At 43.1% G+C, this 18,171-nt stretch overlaps 1 long non-coding RNA gene and 1 pseudogene across 1 annotated transcript in view; one reads left to right on the plus strand and one right to left on the minus strand.

The window, feature by feature from the left end:
• Positions 1–9,241, minus strand: part of LOC126083171 (uncharacterized) — a 45,857-nt gene extending 36,616 nt beyond the window's left edge. Inside the window, exons 1-5 of the long non-coding RNA XR_007518731.1 lie at positions 9,087–9,241; positions 4,760–4,832; positions 3,577–3,730; positions 3,332–3,480; positions 2,473–2,577 (exon numbers count right to left, since the gene is read on the minus strand). This is a non-coding gene — a long non-coding RNA (uncharacterized LOC126083171). The remainder of the gene's footprint in view (positions 1–2,472; positions 2,578–3,331; positions 3,481–3,576; positions 3,731–4,759; positions 4,833–9,086) is intronic.
• The window catches only part of LOC126083168 (transforming protein RhoA-like), a 512,020-nt pseudogene that overhangs the window by 64,683 nt on the left and 429,166 nt on the right, over positions 1–18,171 (plus strand).

Here is an 18,171-nt window from a genome sequence, read left to right on the forward strand (position 1 = left end):
ACAATCAAGAAATAAGCATTTCCAACAACCCAAAGTTCGTTCATGCCCTTTTGCAGTTAATTTCCCCTGACCTGAGTCAATCCGCATCAGCTTTCTATAAATATAGTCTTGCCAGTTACAGAAGATAATCTAAATCAAATTATATAGCCTTTTGCCTATGGCTTCTTTCCATGAGCATAACATACTTGAGATTCTTCCAGGTTTTTGCTTCAATTAATAGTTTGTCTCTTTAATTGCTCAGTAGTATTCCATTGTATGGTGTCTTAATCATCTAGTGCTGATGTAACAGAAATACCACAAGTGGATGGCTTTAACTAACAGAAGTTTATTCTTTCACAGTCAGTAGGCTAGATGGAGTTGTAAAATTCAGGGAGCCAGCTCCAGAGGAAGGCTCTTGCTCTCTGTTGGCTCTGGAGTAAGGTCCTTGTCATCAATCTTCCCCTGGACTAGGAGCTTCTCTGCACAGGAACCCCGGAATCAAAGGACTCGCTCTGCTCCCAGCACTGCTTTCTTGGTGGTATGAGGTCCTCCTATCTCTCTGCTCACTTATCTCTTTTATATCTTAGAAGAGATTAGCTCAAGACGCAATCCAATCTTGTAGATTGAGTTCTGCCTCATTAACATAACTGCTGCCTATCCTTCCTCATTAACATCACAGAGGTAGATTTACAACACCTGGGAAAATCACATCAGATGACAAAATGGACAATCATACAATACTGGGAATCATGACTCAGCCAAATGGACACACATATTTTGGGAGGACACAATTCAATCCATGGCATATGAGGACACCACGATTTGCTTATTGGTCTACCAGCTGATGGAAATTTGGTTGTTTACCTGTTTTGAGTACCATGAATAGGTTGCTATGAATATTCTTTATCATTTCTCTTAATGAAATATCTAGAAGTGGGACTGTTGGGTGTATGGTAAGTGTATGTTTAAATTTATGACACAGTGAAACCATTTTCCAAAGAATCTGGACCCTTTCATGATTCTCCAAGAAATGTACAGACGTTCCAGTTGCTTCACATCCTCCCCAACATTTTGTATTGTCTGTCTTTTTTATTTTAACCATTATATCAGATTTCTACTGGTATGTTGATTTACTTTCAATTTGTATGCTCCTGATAATTAGTGAGATTAAGTATATTTCTAGCTGCCTATTATTCATTTATATATCTTTTTTTTGTTAAGTGTGCATACAAATGTTTTGCCCATTTTTTGTACTTATCTTCTTATCATTGAGTTGTAAAAATATATGTTGACTACAAGTATGCTGCCATATATATATATATGAATGTGTTTTACATATATGCATGTATTTTATATATATACCCATGAAGAAAACCCGTTGCTGTTGAGTTAATTCTGACTTATAGCGATCCTACAGGACAGACTAGAACTGCCCCATAAAGTTTCCAAGGAGCGCCTAGTGGATAAGAACTGCCAACCCTTTGCTTAGCAGCTGTAGCACTTAACCACTACACCACCAGGGTTTCCATATATATATTATTGTTCTTCTTTGGACTTAACTGAAACTCAGTAAATTGTACAGAAATGAATGATTTGATTCGTCTCTCTGGGTTGTGGGTTCATATCTCTATTTTTCCACTGTTGTCTTTCCGTTCCTGTATCAGGAACAGCTTCAGAACCCACTGACTTTGGCAGTCCCCATTCTGGGACCTGAGGGCACAGGTGGTGAGAAGCCTGGGAGAATTTCTTTTACCCAGCATTTTGAAGAGGACTGCCTTCTGCCCTTTGGAGGGCTGCCTTCTCTCTGCTCACATTAAATCAGGGGAGGGGGCTTCTCACTACAAAAAGAAAGTTAGCCACTACTGATGGGCAGTTAGATGCTGACAACAGTGGCTTCGCCCAGAGAACACACATGCTCTGTTTGACTCCCTATGCTGTGGTGCTCTGGGCTCTGCCTCCTTGACCCACCTCCCTGGATGATCCAGGATCCAGGGCACAACTGGGCATGCTTCACTTGGCTCTGTATCAGGAGAACTCAATTCTCCAGGTACATTCTCTTCCCATCCCATGACATACATGTCATGAAATATTGGCCCTAGAACAACCGCCTCAGTCCAACATCAGCCCCTCCAACAATTTCCTTCATGAAACCTGGCTGGGGAATTTTCAGTCCTGGGTCTAGATGCTGAGACATTCCTGTTCCTCTCCCCGAAATCTCAGTATCCAAGCCTTATCATTTAAAAACAAAACAAAGCACACAAACTCAAGAATCTTTTAAACATAAAAGCAGGTAGAGTACCATTTTGCCAACAAAACAATGTATACTTAGTACAACATGTTATTGTGTTTGGGATAAAATATGAAGGGGCAGTGACGGCCACAAAGAATCCATTTGTACTACAGAGAAGCAGTTACTGCAGCATTCAAGAATGTGATGTCAGCACACTTTTTGGAAATAGAATTCAACATAGGAAGAGGCATAAAGAAACTCACCATTAAGACACAGGAGTCCTAGGGTGGGTCCAAGGGAGGTAAGAGGCATGTGTGGAGTCAACTGAAACCACCATGATCACTTGACATCCTCCAGTGGGTCTGAAGCTGAACATGACATAGGGAAAATAAAGAAGATCAGGTCATCCTATCAGATAAACATGAAGCTGAGATGGGATTCCCAGTGCTAGCAGCATCGTGAGGCTTTGGAAAAGAAAAGAGAACATATCTAAGGGCTCAGGAAAGTAACAGTCATGTCTCTTTACAGGTGTGCTTCCCCATGGTCTCTAGATCCACCCTCCTCACCCTCCCTCAGTGACAGGGCTTCCCCATGCCGTCCTCTGTCACTTAACTGACACCAGCCCCTGCCACGTTTCTCCCACTTCCACAGAACTGGCACCAAGCCTGCCTGGGAAGGTGGGGATCAGAACCAAGAGATGAGAAGCACCACTGGAAACCCAAGCCATTCTTTCTTCGGGGTCCTGAAGCCTCCTCTGACAGAAGAGACAAGGGGTGTGGCTGGGAAGCCCTACTAAAAAGAGGGATCTGTCATTTTCTCTAGATTGTTCAAGGAACACAGACCCAGTTCCTCATCTCCCTTACCTGTCAGCTCCTCTGACCCACCAGAGCTAGGCCCAGCCCCATATACCTGCTCAGGTATGACCAAGATCTTCACCTACATTTCACCCCTCTCAGCACAGGGTCACATCAGAAGGTCCATCCCACCCACAACCGCACTGGAGGGATTCTGGCTGTTTAAGGCTGCATCTGGCTTTTCTTCAGCCAACTGAGGTCCCATCAACTCAGGGTTCTTGGGGCCCTTTCTTCCCAGCCCAGTGTGCTAACACTGTGTTTTCCCTACCTACTGGTCACTGGTGCTCTTTGACTCTAGAAAGAACTCCAGTTCTGAGGGGCGGCCCTTTCATGGGACTGCCGAGTTCAGTCCAACATCTTCCGATCCCTGGTGCAGACTTAGGCCCCTGGTCCCCACAAGCCTCTAGATGGCATCTTCTAAAAAAAAAAAAAAAAAAACAGATCAGGAGCCTCCTAAGTCTACTTGGTCCAAGTATAATTTTTTGTCTAAACATTCAGAGTGAAATAATGTACCTTTATTCTTTGCTTTTTGAGTGTGATCCATGGAGATAGGATTCTTACCCATTCATCTGTAAAAATGTGCCCGAAACGACCACTTATGACTTCTAAAACTAACAATTCCGTGCACTTAGATATGACCCTCAGTAAAACATTTAGAGAGCTCAACCTAAGCATTAAAAAAAAAAAAAAAAAATTAGCATCCTCAAATTGGATTGCTTATATACACTTTGACCACATTCATTTTGTTCTTATTAATGGCCTTTCAAAAAATGGTATTTTCCTTTTCATTTGAAATGTTTCATTGAATAGCAGCTCTGGCAAAAACTGTAGACCTGGGAAACACTAAGACATAGCTTTTCCTGACTCCATTTCTATTGTATTTCCTAGTACATTTATTCACTGAACTATTTTTCTTAGTGCATTTTTTTAATACATAGAAGTTTTTCAATAAATGTTGACTCGCTCATGAATGTTTCTTTTAAAAGTTTTTCTTAGAGATTTCATCAAGATACTGGACAATCTGAGTTGATTTCAGTTGACATGGGGGCATCATGGGAGCAATTTTATCCTCTCCTTTCTTTTGTAAGATACATGCAGAATTGCTATGGCTGATAGTAGAATTAACTCACTGACATGGGCTTTGAATAGTTTTTGGAAGATACTTCAATCATTAGATCCTCTTTTTACAATCATTTGCAGGACTAGTGTCATTTCGCACACCATAGGATGACTGTTGAAGACCCCTCACACCCAACTCCAAGAGCCTCCAAGTGCACAGGCTGAAAATGAAAGCACAATGAACAGGACACAATCCATTCTGCCATCCTGCTACTTCCACGTGATTGGGTAGAAGATCATCCGTCTTCTGCATCCAGTAATGCAAATAGAGAGTAGATTTTCCTCTGCAGCCCTGGACTTTTCCACAGGGATAGTCAGAGCATGGGATCCAAAAGCCTTTTAGCTACCTCCTGCAACGGCCAGCCTTTATCAATTGTATTTCAGATAATTTAATTATATCTGCTTCTGGTGTCTAGGATTTGTCTAGGATTTCGATGTACTCAAAAAAGAATGCAGGATTGAGACAGGGTACTTTATTCACAAAGCAATTTTGAAATCAGTGGTCATGTGCTAATTCATTCAAATTCAACATCAAAAATCCTTTGTAAGAATCGTGGGAAATAATTGGTTGTCTTACCTGATAAGGGGAGGAAGCAACAAGGAAGCCTGCCTTTCTTGAGTGCCTGGATACAGTATTTGACTCATCGATCCTGTAATAGAAAGGTCTGAATTGAAACTTATTTCAGGTTGTTCCATGATAGAAGCTCAGGTCTTAAGAAGTGTCTCCAAATTTTTGTCAATACCCGACAATAATTAAAAAAAAAAAAGTTTTCTGTAATTTAGCTTGAATTTTTCTTACTCCATCTTCTAAGCTAATGTGTAGGTAGACTTGTGCATAGTAGCTGCAGAGAGCAGGTGCATGTAAAGAGCTAGTTCCTGGCTGCAGAAAATTAAGACATGGCCAGATTCTAGAGAAGCAGAAAGTGTGCATGGTGGTGCTCCATTTACAGTGGTTGTTCAAACACCGTGGAAGCTTTGGATAGAAATAACTGCTGAATCCTATCAGGTTTAGGCTTGGGATAAATCTTAAAAATTAGAAAGAGTGGCTCGTTTGATGTATTATCAAGACACCTCAGAGGAAATATACTGGGTATAGAGAAAGGATGAGAGCAAGTGTATTGATTCTTGATCTAGAAGGGAGACAAGCCACTTGTACATGTGTTTTACAGAGCAGTGGGATTATATCATGGTATTGGGACAGGGGGAGTAGAGGGGTAAAGTCAAAGCCCTGTGTCATTTTCTTCAGGCACCTGGAGATTGCTTATGACTTTATTCCGAAGGATTTGAAATAGACTATAGTAGATCTTATGGGGGCAGTAGAGGAGAAATGATTTCAACCGGAAAACTGTTAAGTGGGGTTATCTGTGCAAAATTTACAATAAAAGGCCCTCTCCAAGGGCTAGGATGGAAGTCACTCCAACTGCCCTACCCAGAGCCTCTGGACTCCTTCCAGTCCAGACATGCCTTCTCTATCAGTCCAGGTAGCTGTTTGCTGTGATTCAACAGGGGCTGAACAGATGGGTAACTTCAACTCAGATTAGAGCATGAGTTTCCCTGAGTTGTTCTGGATTGTTCTCCCTTTTGTGGAAACTCAGGTCTTCAGACAACTTCATGTTGTCTGATACCTACCCTCAGGCCATTGTTTTACTGTTCAGATGGTCACATTCACTATGTATTTATGGTCAGGGAGCTGAACCTGAGTATGGTTGCTTCTCCAGTGGAATGCCGGAGTGAAAGATGTAAAAGACCTACATAAAGAAAACTACAAAGTACGACTACAAGAAACTAAAAAGGACCTACTTAAGTGGAAAAACATACCTTGCTCATGGATAGGAAGACTTAACATAGTAAAAATGTCTATTCTACCAAAAGCCATCTATACATACAATCTACTTCCGATCCAAATTCCAATGACATTTTTTAATGTGATGGAGAAACAAATCACCAACTTCATATGGAAGGGAAAGAAGCCTCGGATAAGTAAAGCATTACCGAAAAAGAACAAGAAAGTGGGAGACCTCACTCTACCTGATTTCAGAACCTATTATACAGCCACAGTAGTCAAAACAGCCTGGTACTGGTACAACAACAGGCACATAGACCAATGGAACAGAATTGAGAACCCAGATATAAATCCATCCACATATGAGCAGCTGATATTTGACAAAGGACCAGTGTCAGTTAATTGGGGAAAAGATAGTCTTTTTAACAAACGGTGCTGGCATAACTGGATATCCATTTGCAAAAACATGAAACAGGACCCATACCTCACACCATGCACAAAAATTAACTCCAAGTGGATCAAAGACCTAAACATAAAGACTAAAACGATAAAGATCAAGAACAAAAAATAGGGACAACCCTAGGAGCCCTAATTCAAGGCATAAACAGAATACAAAACATTACCAAAAATGATGAAGAGAAACCAGATAACTGGGAGCTCCTAAAAATCAAACACCTATGCTCATCTAAAGACTTCACCAAAAGAGTAAAAAGACCACCTACAGACTGGGAAAGAATTTTCAGCTATGACATCTCCGACTAGAGCCGGATCTCTAAAATCTATGTGATTCTGTCAAATCTCAACCACAAAAAGACAAACAACCCAATCAAGAAGTGGGCAAAGGATATGAACACACACTTCACTAAAGAAGATATTCAGGCAGCTAACAGATACATGAGAAAATGCTCTCAATCATTAGCCATTAGAGAAATGCAAATTAAAACTACGATGAGATTCCATCTCACTCCAACAAGGCTGGCATGAATCCAAAAAACACAAAATAATAAATATTGGAGAGGCTGAGGAGAGATTGGAACTCTTATACACTGCTGGCGGGAGGGTTAAATGGTACAACCACGTTGGAAATCTATCTGGCGTTTTCTTAAACAGTTAGAAATAGAACTACCATACAACCCAGAAATCCCACTCCTTGGAATATACCCTAGAGAAATAAGAGCCTTCACACAAAGAGATATATGCACACCCATGTTTATTGCAGCTCTGTTTACAATAGCAAAAAGCTGGAAGCAACCAAGGTGTCCATCAATGGATGAATGGTTAAATAAATTGTGGTATATTCAAAGAATGGAATACTACCCATTGATAAAGAACAGTGACGAATCTGTGAAACATTTCATAACATGGAGGAACCTGGAAGGCATTATGCTGAGCGAAATTAGTCAGAGGGAAAAGGACAAATATTGTGTAAGACCACTATTATAAGATCTTGAGAAATAGTATAAACTGAGAAGAACACATACTTTTGTGGTTACGAGGTGGGGGGGAGGGAAGGTGGGAGAGGGCTTTTTATTGATTAGTTAGTAGATAAGAACTACTTTAGGTGAAGGGAAGGACAATACTCAATACATGGAAGGTCAGCTCAACTGGACTGGAGCAAAAGCAAAGAAGTTTCCGGGATAAACTGAATGCTTCAAAGGTCAGCGGAGCAAGGGCAGGGGTTTGGGGACCATGGTTTAAGGGGACTTCTAAGTCAATTGGCAAAATAATTCTATTATGAAAACATTCTGCATCCCTCTTTGAAATGTGGCGTCTGGGGTCTTAAATGCTAACAAGCAGTCATCTAAGATGCATCAATTGGTCTCAACCCACCTGGATCAAAGGAGAATGAAGAACACCAAGGTCACACGATAACTATGAGCCCAAGAGACAGAAAGGGCCACAGGAATCAGAGACTTACATCATGCTGTGACCAGAAGAACTAGTTGGTGCCTGGTCACAACTGATGACTGCCCTGACAGGGAGCACAACAGGGAACCCCTGAGGGAGCAGGAGATCAGCGGGATACAGAGGCCAAATCCTCACAAAAAGACCATACTTAATGGTCTGACTGAGACTAGAGGAATCCTGGCGGTCATGGTCCCCAAACCTTCTGTTGGCCCAGGACAGGAACCATTCCCAAAGACAACTCATCAGACATGGAAGGGACTGGACAGTGGGTAGGAGAGAGATGCTGATGAAGAGTGAGCTATTTGTATCCGGTGGACACTTGAGACTGTGTTGGCATCTCCTGTCTGGAGGAGGGATGGGAGGGTAGAGAGGGTTGGAAGCTGGCAAAATTGTCACGGAAGGAGAGACTGGAAGGGCTGTCTCATTAGGGGGAGAGCCAGTGGGAGTATGGAGTAAGGTGTATATAAACTTATACGTGACAGACTGACTTGATTTGTAAACGTTCACTTGAAGCTCAACAAAAATTAAAAAAAAAGTCAGCACTTCAAATCCACCAGGCACTCCTGGGAAACTCTATGGGGCAATTCCACCATATAGGTACGGTTGCTGTAGGAGTTGACTCGGACAGGAAGGTAACGGGTTTTTGGTATAGGTTCTCTGAGGTTCGGTTTGGCTTTTATACCTGTGGTAGTAATCTCCTTTAGGAAGGGATTTTCCTTGTTATGTTAATGAGGCGTGTTAGTGTAGGGTGTGTCCTGAGTCAATCTCTTTTGAGATGTAAAAGCAGATTAAGCAAGCACAGAGGAAGATGGATGCCAAACCACACTTGAAGTTCACCAAGAAATTCTGACTCATTGCAACCCTGTAGGACAAAGTAGAACTGCTCCATAGGGTTTCCGAGGAGCAGCTGGTAGATTCGAACTTCCCACCTTTTGGTTAACTGCTGAGCTCTTAACCACGATGCCACCAGGGCTCCAAGGATCACTAAGGAACCAAGAAGCAGAAATTGAAAACAACAAGGACCTCTCCCCCATACCCCAAATGAGCCAACAGAGAGAGAAAGCCTTCCCCTGGAGCCAGCACCCTGAATTCAGACTTCTAACCTCCTAATCTGTGAGAAAATAAATTTCTGTTTGTTGAAACCAAAAATAAAAAATAAAAAAATAAAGAGTGGAAAAAAGTATAGGATAAAATTAGGCAGGTGTTCTCTCACTATTATTATTAAAAGTCCTGGGACAGGTATTCTGATGAATTGGAGTCACATCGTGTGTCCATTCTTCTTGACCAGAGTCTTCATGAGGTTGTTGTGCACAAAGATGTATTCCAGATATAACACTGTCCCACCAGGCACCTGGCTCAGTGCCTTGTTCTCAGTGGGTCTGTAGTTTCTATTTCTGGAACCGCAAAGTAGAAGAACATAGGATGTTAAGTGTCTCCCATGCCAGATTTTAACATGACCAGCAGTGACTTAAATCCTTCCGGGCACCCCCATCCATTTCATAGCCCTTATCAAGTCCTTTGTAATCAATGCTGCTGTGATAGTACAAAACTATGGGGAACTCATCTACTTCACAGACCCATCTCCTGTGAACAGGGCTTCCTGAATAGCGGAAGGGACTACTATGTGCAGGGGGAAAGAGTGGCCAAAATCTGCCACCATAATAAGTGTTTGCAGGGGTTGCTGCTAGGAGATGCAGTCCTATGCTTGGCACGATGTTTTATGGGATTATCTTCATGAAATTTTTCTTAAGTGTTTCTTGTTTGGTTACATTAAGTAGGAAAGGAAGAGAGAGTATTAGTGAGCGTAAGTAAGTAGACTGAAGATGAAGATGCAGTGAATACCCTTTTGAAACTCTCTCCTTTATAAAAGACCTATAGGTGCCGAGAACTAAGCCTAAAGACAGTCCTTCCTCTGCTAGTAAGCGTGCTGAGGGTGTTTATCTAAAGAGTGGGTGCCAACACTGTTCTGTGTCTTAGAGACAGTTTATGAGGCTTGCAGGGAGTCTGCCAGATATTTCCTGGGAAAGGCTCTCAGAGTCAGTGGTAGCTTGGGCATGTTCCTTCTTAGCAGAGGCCTGAGAGTATGGCTGAAATTCTCACAAGTTCTCTAGAGGGAAACTTCTCAACTGGAAGGAAGGAACATCTAATTCACTCCAGGGACTTTTGCCACCTTCACCAGTTCCCTGTTCCATACAGCTGCTCATCAGTTGAGATTCATTGTGCTGATTCCCAGTGACCATGGAGGGAATTTTTTTTTTTAACACCTAGTTGCCTTTCCTTCTCCTCCATTTACCCTTTTTCTTTGTCTCATCAGTAACTCCAGTGCTGGGACCATGAATCCTGGGGCCTCCATGTCTCCTTCCACTGCACTGCCCTTTCCCCTACCCAATCCCGGACCCCCACACCGAACACATTGGGAGCGGCACCCGCTGCCCCTCATGACTTCATCACGCCCTCCTGGCACTCCTCTGGGGCTCTCTGCTTTCCCCAGGACACTGCTGGTGCCAAGTGTTGGGGATTCTGGCCCCCGTGGGGCTGGGCCTGGCAAGGTTATTGTCCGAGTCAGGACAGAAGGGAGATCAGCAGAGCTCCGTGAAACTCGGAGCTTTGTCATGGTGCAGGTCCCAACTGGAGTGCCCCGGGGGCTCCCCGTGGGGCTGTTGCACATGCTCCACCCCCATTTGAGGCAGCCTCTGAGCTGCAGCAAATGATCCCTGACACTTCTTTTGTGGGTACTCAGGCTTGTAGGGGAGATTGGCCCCCAGCTCTTTCTCTTCAAGCTCCACCATCAGCTGCCCAGCTGGCCTCCATTTTCCCCCAAGTGAAGGCTCGGCCAGGCCAACATGCTTCTTCTGGGGAGGAAAGCCTGACCACCACACAATCCAGGCCTTCGCTGGATGACTCCTCCTGTAAGCCCAAGAGTGTTTACGAGGTCTACCAACGTTGGCAGTGCTTCAAGTCCCTGGCCTAGAGGCACCATCCCTGAAGATCTGATACAGAGGTTCTTTCCTGCTTTCTCATGTGAGTGCCCTAGTCGTCACGGACACCTGAGATTATCCTGCAGCTTTCAGACAAGGAGATCTTGGAAAGGCACGATGGAGGTTAGGCTCTTTGGGAACACTTAAAGGAAGGTCATGAAGGCTGGGACATTTTATGAGAAGATACATTCCCAGTAATACTAACCACATCTCCCTGTGTATAACACACTTTCAGGTGCCTTATCTCAATTGATCCTCACCACCTTGTACATGAAGCCACTCTTATATCTGAAACCTGGCACAGTGGTTAAGAGTCTGGCTCCTAACCAATAAGTTGGCAGTTGGAATTCACCAGCTACGCCCTGGGCGCTTGAGTCGTAATCAACTCGATGGCAATATTTTTTTTTTTTTTAGGATTTTTAAACACCAGAGAGGATTCCCATTGTAAAATGAGGACCCATGATATGAATTTAGGTCTCAAGACTACAAACACTATGCTTCTCCAATTGGTCTCTGCCTTGCAACATAGGATTTGAGCATATGTTGGCCAGTGCCATAGCAAATCCAGAGGAGGCAGAGATGGGCAGGACCTGTTGTTGTTGTTGTTGCTGTTGTTGTTAGATGCTGTCCAGTCAGTTCTGACTCACAGCAACACTATGTACAACACAATGAAACACTGCCCGGTCCTACGCCATCCTCACAATCCTTACTATGCTTGAGCTCACTGTTGCAGCCACTATGTCAGTTCATTTCGTTGGGGGTCTTCCTCTTTTTTGCTGAGCCTCTGCTTTACCAAGCATGATGTCCTTCTCCAGGGACTGCTTCCTTCTGATAACATGTCCAAAGTATATCTCACCATCCTTGCTCCTAAGGAGCATTCTGGCTGTACTTTCTCCAAGACAGACTTGTTCGTTCTTTTGGCACTCCATGGTATATTCAATATTCTTTGCCAACACCATAATTGAAAGGCATCAACTCTTCTTCGATCTTCCTTATTCATTGTCCAGCTTTAGCATGCATACGAGGCGATTAAAACACCATGGCTTGGGTCAGGCGCACCTGAGTCTTCAAGGTGACATCTTTGCTTTTTAAAACTTTAAAGAGGTCTTTTGTAGAACATTTGCCCAATACAATGAGTCATTTGATTTCTTGACTGCTGCTTCCACAGGTGTTGATTGTGGATCTTAGTAAACGGAAATCCTTGAAACTTCAATCTTTTCTCAATTTATCATGATACTGCTTTTTGGTCCAGTTGTGAGGAATTTTGTTTCTTTTATGTTGAGGTATAATCCGTACTGAAGGCTGTAGTCTTTGGTAGCCAGTGAATGCTTCAAGTGCTCTTCACTTTCAGTAAGCAAGGTTGTGTCATCTGCATAAGGCAGCTTGTTAATGAGTCTTCCTCCAATCCTGATGCCCTGTTCTTCTTCATATAGTCCAGCTTCTCAGATTATTTGCTCAGCATACAGACTGAATAAGTACGGTGAAAGAATACAACCCTGACCCACATCTATCCTGGCTTTAGACCACACAGTATCCCCTTGTTCTGTTCTAACGGCTGCCTCTTGATCTATGTACAAGTTCCTCATGAGCACAGTTAAGTGTTCTGGAATTCCTATTCTTTGCAATGTTATCCATAATTTGTTATGATCCACACAGTCTAATACCTTCACATAGTCAATAAAACACAGGTAACCATCTTTCTGGTATTCTCTGCTCTCAGCCAGGATTCATCTGACATCAGCAATGATACCCCTAGTTCCACATCCTCTTCTGAATCTGGCTTGAATTTCTGGCAGTTCCCTGTCAATGTACTGCTGCAACCACTTTTGAATGATCTTCTGCAAAATTTTACTTGTGTGATATATTAATGATATAGATAGAAAATTTCCATATTCTGTTGGATCACCTTTCTTTGGAATAGGCATAAATATGGATCTCTTCCAGTTGGTTGGCCAGGTAGCTGTGTTCCAAATTTCTTGGCATAGACGAATGAGCACTTACAGCGCTATATCCACTTGTTGAAACATCTCAATTGGTATTCTGACAATTCTTGGGGCTCTGTGTTTTGCCAACACCTGCAGTGCAGCTTGGACTTGTTCCTTCAGTACTATTGGTTCCTGATCATATGTTGTCTCCTGAAATGGTTGAATGTCAACGAATTCTTTTTGGTATAATGACTCTGCATATTCCTTCCACCTTCTTTTGATGTTTCTTGTGTTGTTCAGTATTTTGCCCATAGACTCTTTCTCTATTGCAACTTGAGGCTTGAATTTTTTCTTTAGTTCTTTTAGCTTGAGAAATGCTGAGTGTGTTCTTCCCTTTTGGTTTTCTAACTCCAGGTCTTTTGCACATGTCATGATGATACTTTCCTTTGTCTTCTAGAACCACCCTTTGAAATCTTCTCTTTAGCTCTTTTACTTCATCATTTCTTCCTTTCACTTTAGGTACTCGGCGTTCAAGAGCATGTTTCAGAGTCTTTTCTGACATGCATTTTGGTCTTTTCTTTCCTGTCTTTTTAATGACCTCTTGCTTTCTTCATGCATGGTGGCTTTGATGTCATTGCACAACGTGTCTGGTCTTCGGCCATTAGCATTCAAGGAGTCAAATCTATTCTTGAGATGGTCTCTAAATTCGGGTGGTTATGCTCAAGGTTGTATTTTGGCTCTCGTGGATTTGTTCTTATTTTCTTCAACTTCAACTTAAACTTGCACATGAGCAACTGATGGTCTGTTTCACAGTCCACCCTGGCCTTGTTCTGGCTGATGATATTGAGCTTTTCCATTGTTCTTTTCCACAGATATAGTCAATCTGACTCCTGTGTATTCCGCCTGGCGAGGTCCATGAGTATAGCCATCATTTATTTTGTTGAAAAAAGGCATTTGCAATGAAGAAATCCTTGGTCTTGCAAATTCTATCATTTGACCTCCAACATCGTTTCTATCACCAAGGCCATGTTTTCCAACTACCGATCCTTCTTCTTTGTTTCCAACTTTTGCATCCCAATCACCAGTAATTATCAGTGCACACTGATGCATGTTTGATCAATTTCAGACTGCAGAAGTTGGTAAAAATCTTCAACTTCTTCATCTTTGGCCTTAGTGGTTGCTGCGTAAATTTGAATAATATTCATATTAATTGGTCTTCCTTGTAGGCGTATGGATATTATTCTACCATTGACAGCATTGTACTTCAGGATAGATCTTGAAATGATCTTTCTGATAAAAAAAAAAAAGAATGATTCCTCTTCAAGTTGTCATAGCAGACCTTATGATTTTCCCATTCAAAATGGCCAATACCAGTCCATTTCAGCATTTCAAGGCCAAGGATATTGATGTTTCTGTGTTCCGTTTTATTTTTGACTATTTCCAATTTTCCTAGGTTCATACTTCGGACATTCCACGTTCTGATTATTAATGAACATTGCAGTTGTTTCATCTCATTTTGAGTCGTGCCGTATCAGCAAATGAAGGTCCTAAAAGCTTGATTCCATCCACATCATTAAGGTCTACTCTACTTCGAGGCAGCAGCTTCTTTTAGTCATCTAGTGCTGCTCTTCCCCAGTTGTCTTTTGAGTGCCTTCCAACCCGAGGGGGTCATCTTCCAGCACTATATCAGACAATGTTCTGCTTCTATTCATAAGGTTTTCAGTGGCTAATTCTTTTCAGAAGTAGACTGCCAGGTCCTTCTTCCTAGGGTAGGGCCTAGGACAACCATTTTAAGTATACGCTCACCCTCATTCCTCTTTAGAATTCCTGTGAGAACACGGAGCTAGTAGAGTATGCATAGTGGTGAAGGGCTTGGGCTCTGCCCTTACTCAATCTATAATCCTAGCAGGGCATTGTACATCTTCACCCTCGAGTATCTCATCAAATAAGAGAACAATTATAATTAATTCAGAAGGTTGCTCTGATGGTTGTTATTTGTCATCTTGGGCAGACTATGATTCTCTGTGGTTTGACAGACATTGAACTGATTTCTCTTCCATAATATAGTATAATGTAGTTGCCTCCACGATGAAATGTGTTATAATGTATTCACCCCATGATGAAATCTGATATGATATAATCATCTCCAAGATGAAATCTCTTATAAGCAGTCAATCAGTTGAAAGGCAAGTTTCCTTGGCAGTGGTAGCCTGCCTCCCATATATAAATAGAGGTTCCAGCAAGGCTCACTCTCAATCTGGATCCTATATCCCACTGGTCATCATCTGACCTCCAGCTCGTGGGACATGAGACAGCAACCCGCCACCTGACCTGCAGATTTTGGGATTCGCCACCTCTAGTAGCCCCATGAACCAGCAGCCTGTCATCTAACCTGCTGATTTTGGGTTTGTCAGCCCCTACAGCCACAGGAATTTGAAGAAGCTTCCAGCCTGACCCACTGACTTAGGACTTGGCAGCCTCCACAACTGCATGAGCCATTTCCTTGAGTTAAATCTCTCTAAAGATACATATACATATATATATATATATATATGTCATCAGCTTTGCTCCTCTAGAGGACCCAGCTAACACAACAGCGAAGATGACATGAGCTAATATATGAAGTGCTCAGCAGAGTGCCTGACACATGTTGAGCCTCATTAAAAGATGTCCATTATTGTCACTGTTATGAAGGAAAGGCAACATAGTACAAGAAAAGTACTCACAAAAGCCAATAGGTCCTAGCTACAGTATGTGTGAGTAGAATTTGGCCATGAAGTCCAGGGTTATAGGCTTCTGTGAACGGAAGGCAGAGAGATTAATCTTGTGGGAAGCTTTGTCTTTTCACAGCAGACCCTACATCTCTCTCAACCCCGCACTGCCCCTTGGTAATTATGGTGAACCAGTATCAGATAGTTATCACATTCTACAGGATTTTTTCTGTAGACATGTTGCTCACTCAATGGCTAAATGACTGAAGGAATCTGCCTTCCATCCATTCCCAAGAATAAAGGAAGTCTGCCAAATCCTACTTTATACCAATCTTAGGGATTCCCTGATTACTGAATAGTTCTGTACTCCCTGTTCTATTATTGGGCAGCACGATTTTTGAATGTTGAGACAGCACAGGGGTCTCTCAGCATGGGTTCCTTCACCTTTGCTTCTGGGCAGAACTCTTGCTCTCCACACCGTGGCACTCTAGAGCTGTGTTCACGAAAGTACAGCACCCCACTCCCCTCTCCAGAGTCATATGGGAAGCTGGTGAAAATGTTCATTCATTTTAGAATCTATATTTTAATGTCCTCTGGCAGGTCATTCAGTCCACAATCAGATCGAGGACTCAAAAGTACCTCCTCTTCCTTTGGCTGTCCCTCCCAGGAATGTGTCTTAGTATAGTTCTGAGGCTCTGTGACTGGTATCCAGGAAGAAAAAGCACTGCAAACCTAAGAATAAACACTTGACATGGACAAATAGCAACATGGATGTGATGATAGGTAAGGGAGGTGTATAGGGGTGGGGTCAAGATGGGGATGGAACATTTACTTGTAGAAAATTACAGACATGCATGGGGTTTTAGCTAACTCCTGCAATGCCTGGCTGGACTGAAGCCCGCCATGACCCTGAAGGAGGGACTGTGGTAATCCCTGCAGGTGTGATAGTCCAAAAGCAACTTTGGCCAGATGATCTTCTACCAGATGGCAGGAAAGTGAGTTCATGGCATCCTGACCCTGTTGGGACTGAGTGATGAGGCATGAAGAGGGTTGGGTGAGACTGGCTGCTGTCTGGCTGTGTTAGTATAAATCAGAAGGGATGTTGTGAGGAGGAGGTGTGCACTTGGATAGGGCTCCTAGTTCCCTGATGATCCCTCTGCAACCTCAGACAATTTCTACCACAGCATTCACTGCTTGAATTTCTCTGTGGTACATTCTTTAAGAAATTCACCCCTTCTGCATTTTGGATTTGTGGATGCCTCGATATTGAGGGCGTTAAGATGGGGTTGGGGATAAACAATGCGGCTCCCATGGAGATAAACTCCAAGCTGTTGGCACTTGCCATGAGGGGACATGCTGTAACAGTTGGGTTCTACCTTTCCTCAGTGTCCGTATAGCTGACAGGAAATTTGGGACCACTCCTCCTCATGACAACTGGCACAAAACTGTTCTAAAACCATCCAAGAATAGCCAAGTCTGAAAAGCTTTGCTCAGGGGAAGGCAGCATCTCAATCACCCTGTGGGCGTGTCTCTGACCCTTATTCTCTTTCCTCCCCTGGTTTAAAAAAAATCAGCAGAGGAATCTGAAACATTCCTGAAATGTTACATTCTACCTTCTTCCCAGCATCCCTCTGACCCAATTATCTCCCCGGTTTATAGCTCAAGGGCTCAGACACTGAGACAAGGAGCAGGGATCTAGGAACTGGTCCTTGGTGTTATCTGCAATCAACTTCATCCCATCTCCCAGCTTCAGTCTGTCAGCTCTACTGTATGTGTTTTCAGGCTGAGGCAGGACAGACCTGGAATAGAGTGTCCATGAGTTGGGTGCTGCTGTGTGTCACATAGATTTGATTGAAATCAAAGAAGCCAATGTCCGTGTTGTGGTGTGCCATCAGGCACTAATGGTATGGAAAGGAAGTGAGCACTGTGGCTCTGCCAGGAGGAGCTTCCAAGAAGGCATGGCTCATTTCTTTTACAACCTAAGTTATGATAACTTGTGCTGCACTGAAGGGATGATGCGGTGAAGATGTAAAAAAAAAAAAGGGGGGGGACCCCCAAGCCTTGTTTGTGCCACAGAGAGCAACTCCCTCCTAGAAAATGGACTTATTCAGGACCTTGGCAGCTCATTGAAGGCACATCTTTCTCTAATTTCCCACAATCCACTGCAGCCTGGTGCTGGAACTCTGGATGTTCCCTGCCTTCTTCTCAGCATGGCCTGTGCCTCCCTCACCCTTGTTAGGTTCATGGAGTCTGAGGCAGAGGAAAAGTTGCAGATTCAGAAGTTGCAGCAGAGGAATGGGTCTGCATGCCTGCCTCCTCTAGCTCTGGACAAGCTTGATCCTCACAGGCCTTCATCCACTGTGGTTAGCCAGTGCACAGGTATGGCTATCCAAGTTCCACAGGAGCTGAGGGCCAGGAGTCAAAGAAGGTATGTAGAGACTGGCTATGTTTAGAGATGGCCATTGTCTTTACATGTGGTACTTTCTGTTCAAGAGGTGGCAATGGCTATTTCTATCAGCAAAGCCTGCAGAAGCCTAGGGTTTCAGCTACATTTCATTACACACTAGGTAGTGAGCTCATCAAGTTTCATAGCTACTGTCTCACATGAAGTACCAATAGTGGAATCCAATATCTAATCAGCCTAAAACATGGGCCTCAATAAGAGGACTTCTTGGAAAAGCAAC

Source organism: Elephas maximus, chromosome 9 (assembly GCF_024166365.1).
Source record: "Elephas maximus indicus isolate mEleMax1 chromosome 9, mEleMax1 primary haplotype, whole genome shotgun sequence".
Classification (NCBI taxonomy): Eukaryota; Metazoa; Chordata; class Mammalia; order Proboscidea; family Elephantidae; genus Elephas; species Elephas maximus.